Raw genomic sequence first — 12,460 nt, 5'->3', positions numbered from 1 at the left:
ATCATTGAGTCCAACCATTCTCTAGCTCTGCCAAGGCTGGTGCTAAACCATGACCCTCAGCACCATCTCTCTGCCACTTTTCAACACCTCCAGGGATGGGGATTCAACCACCTCCCTGGGCAGCCTGTTCTAGGGTTTGAGAACCCTTGCAGTGAAGAGTTTTCTTCTACTGTCCAACCTAAACCTCCCCTGCTGCAACTGGAGGTAATTGTCTCTCATCTTATTACGTGGGAAAAGAGACCAACCCCCACCTGGCTGCATCCTCCTTGCAGGATGAGGGCAAGGAGGTCTCCCCTCAGCGTCCTCTCCTCCCACTTCCCTCAGCTGCTCCTCACAATTCTTCTGCTCCAGACCCTTCCCCAGCATTATTGCCCTTCTCTGGACTGGACCCACTCCAGCCCCTCAATGTCTTTCTTGTGGTGAGGACCCTAAAACTGAAGCTGGTACTCAAGGTGTGGCCTCACCAGTGCTGCATGCAGAAGCACCATCCCTGCCCTGGTCTTGCTGCTGATCAGGGCAGGATGCTGTTGGCCTTCTTGGCCACATGTTGGCCCATTCATGTTCAGCCACTGTTGCTCAACAGCCAGGCAGCTTTCCAGCCACTCTGCCCCAAGAAGATAAAGCCCTTTCTTTCTAAGGGCATTTGCCTTCTGCCCCAGTGCTGAAGTTGTGCTGTCACTGCTGTGTTTTCATGCTAACCATACAAACTGATTCCCTGGCAGGTTTGGTACCTCAGGCAAGGCCTAGGTAAAACACAGCTCAAGGCCCCTGGGTGCTGAGCAAGTTCATGCCTCTTCATCTTATCCAAAGCCAGGCTTAGCAGAATAAGGCTTGTGAGTGTTGGATGTGATGTGAGTCATGGAACCAGCTCTGTTGCTTTCAGAGAAGGACCTCCCATGGTCCCTGGTGCCTTAGGCAGCTCCCTGGGGTCCTTTCCCTCTCGGTCCCTGGAGGGAGTCCTCCCCCTGGGATAGCTTTATTTCCCTGGAAGAAAAATTATTGACTGGAGTAAACAAGCAGCATAATTAGTGTGAATGAAAGTAATTTGAGAAATGCCTTATTAATCATCCAAAGGCTTGTAAGCAGCACAGGAAAATATGGCTTTAATTATGAAACATAATTTATTTCAAGTTGGTGGACTCCCCTTTACATTTAACCTCCTGGATGGGAGAAAATGAAGGCTGGTAAATTGTTTCTCCTTTCAAGGCTACCTCTCAGCTGCCTGCCTGGTTTTGACTTGGGCTTCATGCAAAAACTTGCAGCCCTGTGAGCCTGCAGCCACTGAAGTATCTCTCTGCCTCTCTCAAGGCTTTTCATTCTGCTGGAGTACTTAAGCAATCACTGAGCATGAGCCATGCTGGGCAGCCACGCTTTTGTTTCCAGTCCTGTTGGTGGTGTTCAGAAAGCAACAAGTTAATGGCTTTGAGTTGAGCCAGGCCTCCTACAGACAGATACTGTCTGAGCTTCCTTCATTAATCTCCACCAGCTCCTGTTCTCTCTGAAGCTGTTTCTCTCCTGCCACTCCAGGCCTTGCCTCCCACACAGCTCTGCTCTGGTACCTGGGTCCTGACTTGCAGCAGCTTCTGCCATTCCCACCTTGGGCCTGCTGAGCAGGCTGGGTTGCACAACAGCTTCCTTGCACGTTCAAAGGAAATCCTCAGGTTGACTTCTCCACTGAAAAGTCAAGTTTAGTGCCTTGGTTTTATCCCCCTTCTCCCCTCTGCCTTTTTAGCAGTGTAACATTAGCTTTAAAGCCCTTCTGAACATATCTGCACTGGTTTTGGTCCCAGTTTTCCAGCCTTGTGGTCTGTGGCTTGCAGGCAATGCCAACATAGCTTGTTGAACCTCCCAAGCAGAAGAGATGATTTCATAGCTCTTCAGAGGCACTGCCCCTACCATTCTGGAGCCAGACATTGTTACACTTCAGAAAGTCTGGTCCTGGCTCTTGCCAGAGGATGGTGGATTTCCTTAGAGGTTTGTAGATTGTTTTGGCTGGAAGGGAACTTTATCATCACCTATTCTGACCCTTTGCATAACCCTTTCATGTAGGGATTATGGCATCAAGCCTGTGACTTGGACTGAGCCAGAACTAGTCCTTCAGAAAGGCTTTTGATCCAGCCATGAAGCTGAGGGCTCCAGTGAGTGGCAGAGAAGTCTTTAGCTCCCCAGGTACAGTGTTCCTCTCATGGCACCCTGATTTCACAGGGTGAAGAGAAACTGGGAGGCAGGAAGGGAACAGAGGAGATGAAGAGAACAAGAACCTGGAAGTGGTTTTGATACTGAAAATTGGAGCCTTGTCAGGATCCTCCTGACAGCACAGGGAAGTGGGAAGCAGCAGTCATCCTTTGTGATGTTACAACAGTAACATTAAATGCTTCAGACCAGAAGCAGGTGAGAGCAGCCACAACTCTCTTCCCTCCTAAATACTCCAGCTCCACCTTCTCAGGATATATCACCACCATTTCTAATCCTGTAGATAGTTGTAGAGGTCCAGGATAAAGGAGCCCTGATTATTTCCACCAAAGCAGAGGTGTGAGCAGGAGGAGCCTCCATGCACACGTGCCGGCAGCTTTTGGCACCGCATCATAAGCAAAGCTGGAAGAGCTGCCTCTTGTCATGGGCACTGGGATGAGCCCCAACAGCTCCCCACTTGGATTTGCTACAGGAATCACAGACTCAAAGTGAGCTGACACCATTCTTTCCTGAGCACAAGTGAGTAATGCACAGGCTTCAGTGCCTAGAAGTGAGGGCATGGATGAGGATAGAGCCACAGGGATCAAGTTATTAAGGGATTTGGGAAGCATCCTTTCACCTCTGTAAAGACAGATGGAGAGAAACTGAGTCATGCCATTGTCTTTGTTCTCCTGAGCAGTCAGCTGGATCTGATTTGTCACTTGGAGCAGTGCCATCACTTTTGGTTTGGTGCCATACTGGGGATAATTAGTCCAGAAGAACTGTAGAATGCTTTGGGTTGGAAGGGACCTTCAAGATCATCCAGTTCCAACCCCCCTGCCATGGGCAGGGACACCTCCCACCAGCCTAGTTTGCTTGAGGCCTCATCCAACCTGGCCTTGAACACCTCCAGGGAAGGACCATCCACAGCCTCCCTGGGCAACCTGTTCCAGTGTCTCACCATCCTCACTGCAACGATTTTCTTCCTAATCTTGAGTCTAAATCTCCCCTCTTCCATCTCAAAGTCATTGTCCCTCTTCCTGTCACTCCAAACCTTTGTCAAAAGTCCCTCCCCAGCTCTCCTGTAGTCTCTTCAGGTCCTGGAAGGCTGCTCTAAGGTCTCCCTGGAGCCTTCTCTTCTCCAGGCTGAAGAGAAGACGTGATCAGGATCACTTTAGCTATTGTAGCTGGTCATTGCCCTTGACTGTGCTGTGTGCTTGGCACACATCTTTCTGCACAGTGCCCTCAGAATTGTAACAGTGCTGCCATAGATGTGTTCAGGGTGAGGCAGAAATGGCTGGGAAAGTGAGGAGGAGGGAGGAATTTTTTGAGGACTCTCCTGCAGAGCAAGGTGCTCTAGAGGGAAAGGAATTGTCAGCTCTCTGCTTGATCAGCAAAGCTCTGGAGTTTGTGCTTAGCTCTTGCTGAAGGCAATCAGCTCCTGTGTGTTAAGTGCCTTGCTGAATGGGAGCTTGGATTGCAGAGAAAGTGGGACACAATGCAGGAAATTACCCACGTAGGAACCAGCCAATGCTAATCTGAGCTCAACTGGATACAGCTACCTTTGTTATGGGGAGTGCAAGCCAGGCCTGGCAGCTTGGCTGGAACACAGGCTGGGAGAGGCAAGAGGATCTCAGCCATGTGTGCCTCTGCTTTTGCCTCCTGCCCGAGGGCTGGATGATGCTACAGGAGGTGTCAAGGCTTTCCTTCATGAAGAGGCAATCTTTGACCCACAGTTGGGTGAAGTGGGAACTGGCTGTGGTTAGAAAGCATTTGATGGCAAAGATCACTAGCAAGTCTAACAGGTTAGCACCTGCCTGGAGCTCCCAGCCTGTTGGTCCATGGTTGTTTCCAGGGAAGAAGAACGTCCTGGTGAGGTTTGGACCCTGCTGCTCTAAACTCTGCTCTCTGGTCTTGAAGAACCCCAAAGAGTCTTCACTGCAAGCACCAACACTGTGAGAAGAGCAGCTTGGTTTTGGAGTGGAGTGCAAGTGTGACTGCTGAATTCAGGATGTGTTCATGTTTCCTTGTGCAGAGGACCATTGTGGCTCTGGTTTCTCCTGGTATGGGGGGGCTGGGGAGTTCTGGGGCATTGCAGCCAACCCTTGGGCCTATGGAACTTTCTTTTGGCTTGTGTGAAGTGGGAAGATGCCTCTGGCAGTTCCAGGTCACAGAGGCTGGGCTCACATCTCTGTGGTGTGTGGGGGGAACACCAGGGGATCTATTCTGGATCTTCTTCTTGAGATCTCCTTCTCTGGAGACTTTAAAAACCTGCCTGGATGTGTTCCTGGGTGACCTGCCCTGGGTGACCCTGCTCTGGCAGGGGGTTTGGCCTGGGTGATCTCTAGAGGTTCCTTCCAACCCCTGACATTCTGCAGTTCTATGCTGTGTAGCAGTAGGTGGGGAGCTACCCTGCCACCCTTCCCTGGGGACACTGGATGTGGCCTTTCCTCATTTAGAGAGAAAACTTGGCTGGTCTCCCCTCAGACTGCTTCTTCATCCCTGGGCCCAAGCAGGAGGCGGAGTGCTCAGTCCCTCTCCTCTGGAGCGCACACCAAGGCAGGTACATTGTGCTACACTCCTTCATTACAGCCACAAGTTGCTTGCTTTCCACCTTCAGTGCCAAGAGTGGATGCAAAGAGGTCGCTCAGGGTTGCATGGGGAAAAAACTAAATCTGGCTTTTCCTCCACTTGAAGTGATTTCCCTGCTGAGCAGAGCCTTGCTCTGGAGGCTGGGGTGTATTTACAGCCATTCACACGGAGGCTGAGTTAGAGTCAGGGTAATGTGCATGCAGTAACTCGAGCTTTACAATGGGATGTTGATTTAATTTTCCTCTTGCACAAATCTCAGAGCAGTTTGTTTAATTGAGGCTTTCAGAAAGCCCTGGAAGGTAGGCTGTCATTATGGCCATTTGTGCAGGAGGAAGAGAAGCAGGAGGGCAAATCCCGCCGAGGATTATACCCTCGTATTCGAGGAAGCTGGTAGTGAGTGAGGACAGGGAAGGGCTTGCTGGCACATAAAGGAGAATCCCATCATTTCAGGTGTGTGCAGAAGGGGGGAAAAATAGGGATTTTTACCTTTTTTTGCACCCTTCAGTATTTCAAACGGGCTGATCAGAAAGCTGGGGAGAGACTTCTTAGCTGGGCCTGTTATGACAGGACAAGGGGTGATGGCTCAAAAGTAAAAGAGGGGAGATTTAGACTACATGCAAGGAATTTTTTTATCCTGAGGGTGGTGAGATACCGGCCCAGGCTGCCCAGAGAGGTGGTAGAAGCCTCATCCCTGGAACTGTTGCAGATCAGATTGTCTGGGGCTCTGAGCAAGGTGATGTAGTTGAAGATGTCCCTGCTGGCTGCACGGGGTGGGAGTGGACCAGATGAGCTTTACAGTTCTCTTCCTGCCTAAAGCATTCCATGATTTTGCCAGTACCACCTGCTTTGGGGAGAACAGATGCACTCACAGAGGTGTTCCTTTCCTCCCTGTTAGTTGTGGTTCCCCTTGGCCAGGCCATGGTGGTTGCACAGGTCCAGGTGCCCTTGCACCACAGGCTGCCTCCCGCTCCTCCCTTGGATCAAGGCACTGCTCTGAGGTTGCATTTGGCTTGCTCCGTGTGTGGAGGTTGAGGCATCTGGATGCCTTCCTACTGGGTTTGGGTATCAAAGCCTCCCTAATGGGATACCTGAAAGTGTAGACAGAGGGAGGGGCAGGAACAACCTCCCAGATAAACTCCTTTGTGTGGGAGGGCGGAGGCTCTCGGAATGGCCTCGGGAAGGAGTCAGGCGATGGCTTGTTATCTGTGAGGAGCAGATACCGACTTTCTCCTGTCTACTGCAAAGGAGGAGAGACCCTACTCATGTTCCAATTGAGGGAAAGGCAGTGCTGGGAGTTCTAGACCCTCCAGAATCCACACAAGGGTGAGATGGTTTGAATGCCCCAAGCCTAGAAACATCTTCACTTGCATCTCCTTGCCTCGTTAGGTCCAACAGAATCTGCTCTGCAGACAGGGGTTGGCCTCTTCTGGATGTGATGCCTGGAGGTGAGATCATCCCTCAGTGCTGAAACCTGTTGAGTGCTGAACTTCTCTTGTGGTTGTTTTGGTTTGGTTGTGGCTTTTGTTGTTTTCTTAATTCAGTGGCTGTAAAATGTTGGGCTTTGAGTTTGCAGGTCCCTGCTTTTATCTTTTAAAGGCTCAGACTTACCTGAACGCTTTTCTCAAGTCCCTGGCTCCTGGGGTCCTGCTGTCCCTGGAGGAATCTCAGCTCTCTTCCTTGTGTATGTGTTGCATTCTGCCACTAGGTTTCTAAACCTCCTGACAGTACAGAAATTGGGGGGGGGGGGGGGGGGGGGGGGGGGGGGGGGGAGGGAAGGAAATGCAGTGAGAGGATCTCACAAGCCTGGAAAGCAGAGGCAGAGTCCCCCAAAACCAGATTAAAAAGCTCAGGAGCTCCACTTCTGCTTTTTCATCTGTTCCAAATTCAAGACATGTGGCCCTTGTTACCTGCTGTGTGAAAACATCTAGGGAAACCTCCACAACATTTTGGTCAGATCTCCCATGGGCTCAGAGGGAAGCTGTGATGCAGAGGCAGGATTCTGCCGTGCTGGCTGGAGGAGAGCTCTCGGAGCCGGCTGGAGTTGAATGCAGTGACAGAGAAAATGGCTGCGGCTGCTGAACGGCGCTTCGAAACACGCCACAAGTGCAACGTGCCAAGGGGAGTGCTGCCATCCAAGGAACCAGGGCAAAAAGATGAGAGCTGCCAGGAGGGGTGTAATGAGAAGCATTAACACTGGGGTGATGGCAGAGCTGAAGAGCAGGATGCTGTATGGGAGGAAGCTGGCAGAGATGATGGTGTAGGAGGGCTGGCTTGCCCCCACGAGTGAGATAATGCTTGGTCAGCCATGGATGTGCTTCGTTGCTCAGAGCATCCCATTGCCAGCTATCAAACCACCTCCTCAAAAAGGACCAGAGCTCAGGGGCTGTCAGGAAGTTAATGGGAAAGGGAGAAAACAGAATTGGGTTTGTGTGTCGCTCAGATGTGGGCTGGAGGAAGTTTGCCTGCCTGGGAATCCAAATACTCCCTTCTCTTGCTGGGCCAGGAAGTCAAACACACTGAAACTGTCCACAGTGGGGAAAAAACTGAGTTGAGACTGACCAAATTTTGGGTTCCTAACCTCAAGTTATTTGTTTCAGCTTTGCTGCTTGGAGAAGTGGTACCTTAAAAGCTGACACGAGAGGTTTTTTAATTGACTCCAGAATTTTCCTACACAAAATGATGAAATGCTTACATATTCCAGACACTTGGAATTAGAAAGCCTTTTCCCTGTAAAAACACAAACTCCCAAACTGACCTCTGCTTGCCAGCAACACATTCCAACCAGTTGCCATCTCTTGTTTAGAAAACAGAGTTAAACAAATAACTGACTCAAAAGCAGCAGCAGCCACCACGCCACCTCCTCTCTGCTGGGTCCAAACCTAAGGGATTAGCTCCCATGGGAGATTCATAGGTTTATAGATTGGGTTGAGTTGGAAGGGGAGCTTAAAGCTCAGCCAGTTCTGACCTTTCTGCTCATGGCCAGAAGGACAGTTGCACCTTGTTGATTCCTTTTCCCTCTCTGCTGCAGGAAGCCAAGCTGCCATGTCCTGTCTGATGCTGTTTTGGCATCTTGGGCAGGAAACTGTAGCTGAAAGTGTGCACAGGATCAGAGATTATTTTGGGGGGGTGGAGGGGTGTAAAGGACTTTCAGAATCATCCAGTCCAACCATCAACCCAACACCACCATGGTCATTAAGCCATGTCCCCAAGTGCCAGGACTACAGGTTTCTTGAACACCTCCAGGGATGGGGACTCCACCACCTCCCTGGGCAGCCTGTGCCAATCCCTGACCACTCTTAAAGCAAAGACATTTTTCCTAATCTCCACCTAACCCTCCCCTGGCACAATTTCAGGCCACTTCCTCTTGTTCTATGACCTGAGACTAGGAAGAAGAGACCAACCCCACCTCCAACCTCCTTTCAGGGAGCTCTAGAGGACAATAAGGTCTCCCCTCAGCCTTTTCAGCTCTGAGCTGCTCTTTGGAGGATGAGGGTGAAAGGGATGGTTGTTGAGGTTGCAGCAGAGGAGTAGGGAAGGATGTGACTGTGGCTAGCAGGTCTCAGAGGAAAGGCTCTGCAAGCGCTCACAGCTGACTGGAAACCCAGGAGCAGAGCTGAGTCCACACAGCCCTTGGACAGCAAGTCCCAAGGGCTGTCTTCCCATAGCTCCATGGGGCCATGCCTGAAGGGGGTTTGCTCCATCCCTGAAATCACAAGTGAGAAGAGGAACCCAACCCATTTTGCTGAGCATAGAGGAACATGGGGCAGGGAGAGGGTCAGTGCCAAGAGGAAAATGCTGCAACCTCAGCTTATCAGCTTTGTTATCAGAAGTCAGCACCCACTGCTCCAGCCTGACCCCAGCAGAGCCCAGGACTGCAGCCACAGGTCTCATGTCATGTCACTCAGCAGTGCATTGTGGGCTGTCTTCTAGAGAGCACTCTTGGCTGCAGAAAATTCTGCAGAAGGCTGCTACCTCCTCACTGGGCATCTGGGATTGCCAGAGGAGGGAAGAGCACGGTCCTTCAGCTGTGTGACTGTGGTGCAAATGAGGGAGAGCAGAACACTGTTAGGAAATTGTAACCCCCTGGTCTCTTGGTAGCCTGTGTGAGGAGATTGACAGTGCCATGATCCCAGCAATGCATAGAATCAGAGAGTTGGTTTGGTTGGAAAAGGCCTCAGAGATCATCCGGTCCAACCATCAGCTTGACACCACCATGGCCATCAAACCATGGCCCCAAGTGCCATGGCCGCAGGTTTCTTGCACACCTCCAGGGCTGGGGACTCCACCACCTCCCTGGGCAGCCTGTACCAATCCCTGACCACTCTTCCAGCAAAGAAACTTTTCCTAATCTCCAACCTGAACCTCCCCTGGCACAATTTCAGGCCGTTTCCTCTTGTTCTTTGACCTGAGACTAAGGAGAAGAGACTAACCCCCACCTCACTCCAACCCCCCTCCTCACCCCAATCCCCTTCCTCACTCCAACCCCCCTCCTTTCAGGTAGCATGGGAGAGGAGGAAGAGCTTCAACAAGCCCTCCAAAAAGCACCAGAAAAATGGGATCAGAGTGACACCAATCACCCCTAAAACACACAGACAAGGGGAACAGTGCCATAAATTTGGTGTCAGGGCATCCAGGTCCTGCCCAGCACTCCAAGAGGGTGAAGTGTTCCCTTTAAAGCTGGAGATGTATCAAGGGTCAGGGTCCGTGAGAGCCAATGGGGACTGAAGTCAATGCCTCTATCAGGTGTCACAGCTCCCAGATCTGCACCTCCCTCCACACAAAATCCACCAGAAAGGCACAAGGATTCACAGATTCATAGAAGGGTTGGAAGGGACCTTTAAAGATCATCCAGTTCCAACCCCTCTGGCATTGGCAGGGGCACCTTCCACTAAAGCAGGTTGCTCATTACAAAAGGTACTAATTAGTTGTCCTGTCCCTTAAATGGCTGGGATTAGCTCTCCACACAGTGGATAGAATAGAATAGAATAGAATAGACCAGACCAGACCAGACCAGGTTGGAAGAGACCTTTGAGATCATCAAGTCCAACCTATCATCCAACCCCACCTAAACAACTAACCCATGGCACCAAGCACCCTGTCAAGTCTCCTGAACACCTCCAGGGATGGGGACTCCACCACCTCCCTGGGCAGCACATCCCAATGGGCAATCACTCTCTCTGTATGGAACTTCTTCCTAACCTCCAGCCTAAACCTCCCCTGGCACAGCCTGAGACTGTGTCCTCTTGTTCTGGTGCTGCTTGCCTGGGAAAAGACACCAACCCCTACCTGGCTCCAACCTCCCTTCAGGTAGATGTAGAGAGCAAGAAGGTCTCCCCTGAGTCTCCTCCAGGCTAAGCAACCCCAGCTCCCTCAGCCTCTCCTCACAGGGCTGTGCTCCAGACCCCTCCCCAGCTTTGTTGCCCTTCTCTGGACACCCAGCAAGTCAACCTCCTTCCTAAATTGAGGGGCCCAGAACTGGACACAGGACTCAAGGTGTGGCCTAACCAGTGCAGTGTACAGGGGCAGAATGACCTCCCTGCTCCTGCTGGCCATACTCTTCCTGATGCAGGCCAGGATGCCATTGGCCCTCTTGACTGCCTGGGCACACTGCAGGCTCATGTTCAGCCTACCATCGACCACTCCCCCCAGGTCCCTCTCTGCCTGGCTGCTCTCAGCCACTCTGACCCCAGCCTGTAGCACTGCATATTTTTGTTTTCTTCATTAAGAACAAACAAACAAAACCAACCCCAAACAACACAGACACAGCAGGGTTTATTTATTTGCATCTCCATTTAGCAAATTTCTGCCGCTGAAAATGTGACTCTCAGGAGCAGGAGCTTGAAAGTGAAATGGTTCTTCTCACACACACACACACACGAGAAAAAGGTGGTGGTAGTGGGGAGAGAATAAAAGAGATTAAAGCACAGGAAGCCCAGCTTGTGAGAAGAGGCAGGCGCCTCGAAAGCCATTTGCAACACCCAAGTTCTCAAACAACGCCGGGCTCCCGCTATGAGAAATGAATAATTCTTAAATGATACAACTTCCCCCCCACCGCCCTCCACCCCCCCACCCCCTCTCCTCCTCTCCACCGTCGCCCTGCCGCGATGCTCCGACCAGCTCTTCCCCGCAGCATCGCTTCTGCCAAACTGGTAGGTTCCAGTTGGGTCATGAATCGCTTCGTGATGTCGGACGTGCAGTAAAACGGAGCTGGATGGACGGCCCTGGGCTTTTCCCTTGCTCCCAACCTTCTGGAAGGCGAAGCCTTAACTGAGCTGCGGGAATCTCGGCTCCCATCGCTAATCCGCGCCTGCCTCCCCTTGGACAGGCCTGGCCACTTCCTTTCCCAACAAACCTCTGTTTTGTTTTTTTTTTTCCTTTTTTTTTTCTCCCCTTCCCCCCCCCCCCCCCCCCCCCCCCCCCCCGCCTTTCCTCCGCTGCTTGTTTGCTTTTCCGAAAGCTGATTCAGCCTTAGAGCGCAGCGGGTTTGCAACGCCCGGCAGCGGCGCTTCGCGTTCTGCCCCCGCCGCTGGCAGCGGGGCCAATAACGCGCCGGGTAGTGGCTCGTTGGCAGCTCGCTTCTGCCCTTCGTTTTGTACCATTTTAACTATTTTGGGGGCTTTTTTTTCTTCCTTTTTTTTTTTCCTCTCTTTTTTTTTCTCCTCTCTCTTTTTTCTGTTTTTTTTTTGCCTCTCGGGCATCCCGGCAGCCCCGGCCTCCGAGGGGCGAGGGCGGACAACGGTTAACGGGAGCTGCCGGCTCGCGTTTCACACGCGATAGCCAGATCTGGGCGGCCCCCCGAGTGGGGCTGGGGGCCAGGTCAGGTCCGGGAAGGGAGTTGTGAGGGTCCTCAAAATCAGGGGGCGAGAAGGTGCTGGGGTGCCTTTGCACCCTCCCCCAGGGGGATGAGGATGGTTTAGGGGGTGAGGTTGCGCCTGGTTGTGGAAGATGGAGACTGAAGATGGGATGCAGAACTTTGGGGGTGGGAATGGGGGGTGGTATGCATGGACCCCCCCACCTACAGCGCTTTTCTGGGGACACCCGGGGGGGGGGGGGGCGCAGGTCAACCTCTGCTCCCCTTAGGGGGTATTGTCCCCAAACTTGACCTGACACTTCTCTGTGCTTGCAGCCCCCTGACTCCCGGGGCTGTCCTCACACGATCTGACCCCACTTTGTGACTTCTGCCCGCTCAGACCCCCCCAGGCATCCTGACCCCGTGGTCCATCCTGGCCCTCTGCTGCCCCCAGGACTATGTGACACCCCCAGGCTCCCCCAGTCCATCCCGGCCTATGTGACCCTCCCCATGCCTCCAGCCCCTCTGCTGCCCCCCCTCCGTCCCCCCCTAGTCCACCCTGCCCCTCTGCTGCCCCCCTGCTGCCCCCAGGCTTGCCCTGACCCCCAGCACCTCTCGACCCCCAACACCCCCCCCCGCCCCGTACCTGCCGTGTGTGTCCCCCCCCCCCCCCCCCCCGGCACTCCACCCTCCAGGCCCCGCCCCCTCTAGGCCCCGCCCCCACTGACCTGCCCTCCCCCCCGGCCCCCCCGCGCTGACCCTGCCCTCCCCGCCCCTCCCCCGCCCCCGCGCAAGTCTCGCGAGGCCGGGCGCGCGCTCCCGGTGTGTGTGCACCAATCGAACCGGGCCGGGCCGGGCCCAGCGCCGCGGGGAGGGGGCGAGCACCGGCCCCGCCACCTGCCCGCG

This window comes from Melanerpes formicivorus, unplaced genomic scaffold, assembly GCF_026170545.1.
Source record: "Melanerpes formicivorus ecotype bairdi unplaced genomic scaffold, bMelFor1.0.p_v2 SCAF_100, whole genome shotgun sequence".
Classification (NCBI taxonomy): domain Eukaryota; kingdom Metazoa; phylum Chordata; class Aves; order Piciformes; family Picidae; genus Melanerpes; species Melanerpes formicivorus.
Note: the sequence above shows the minus strand (reverse complement) of the source record.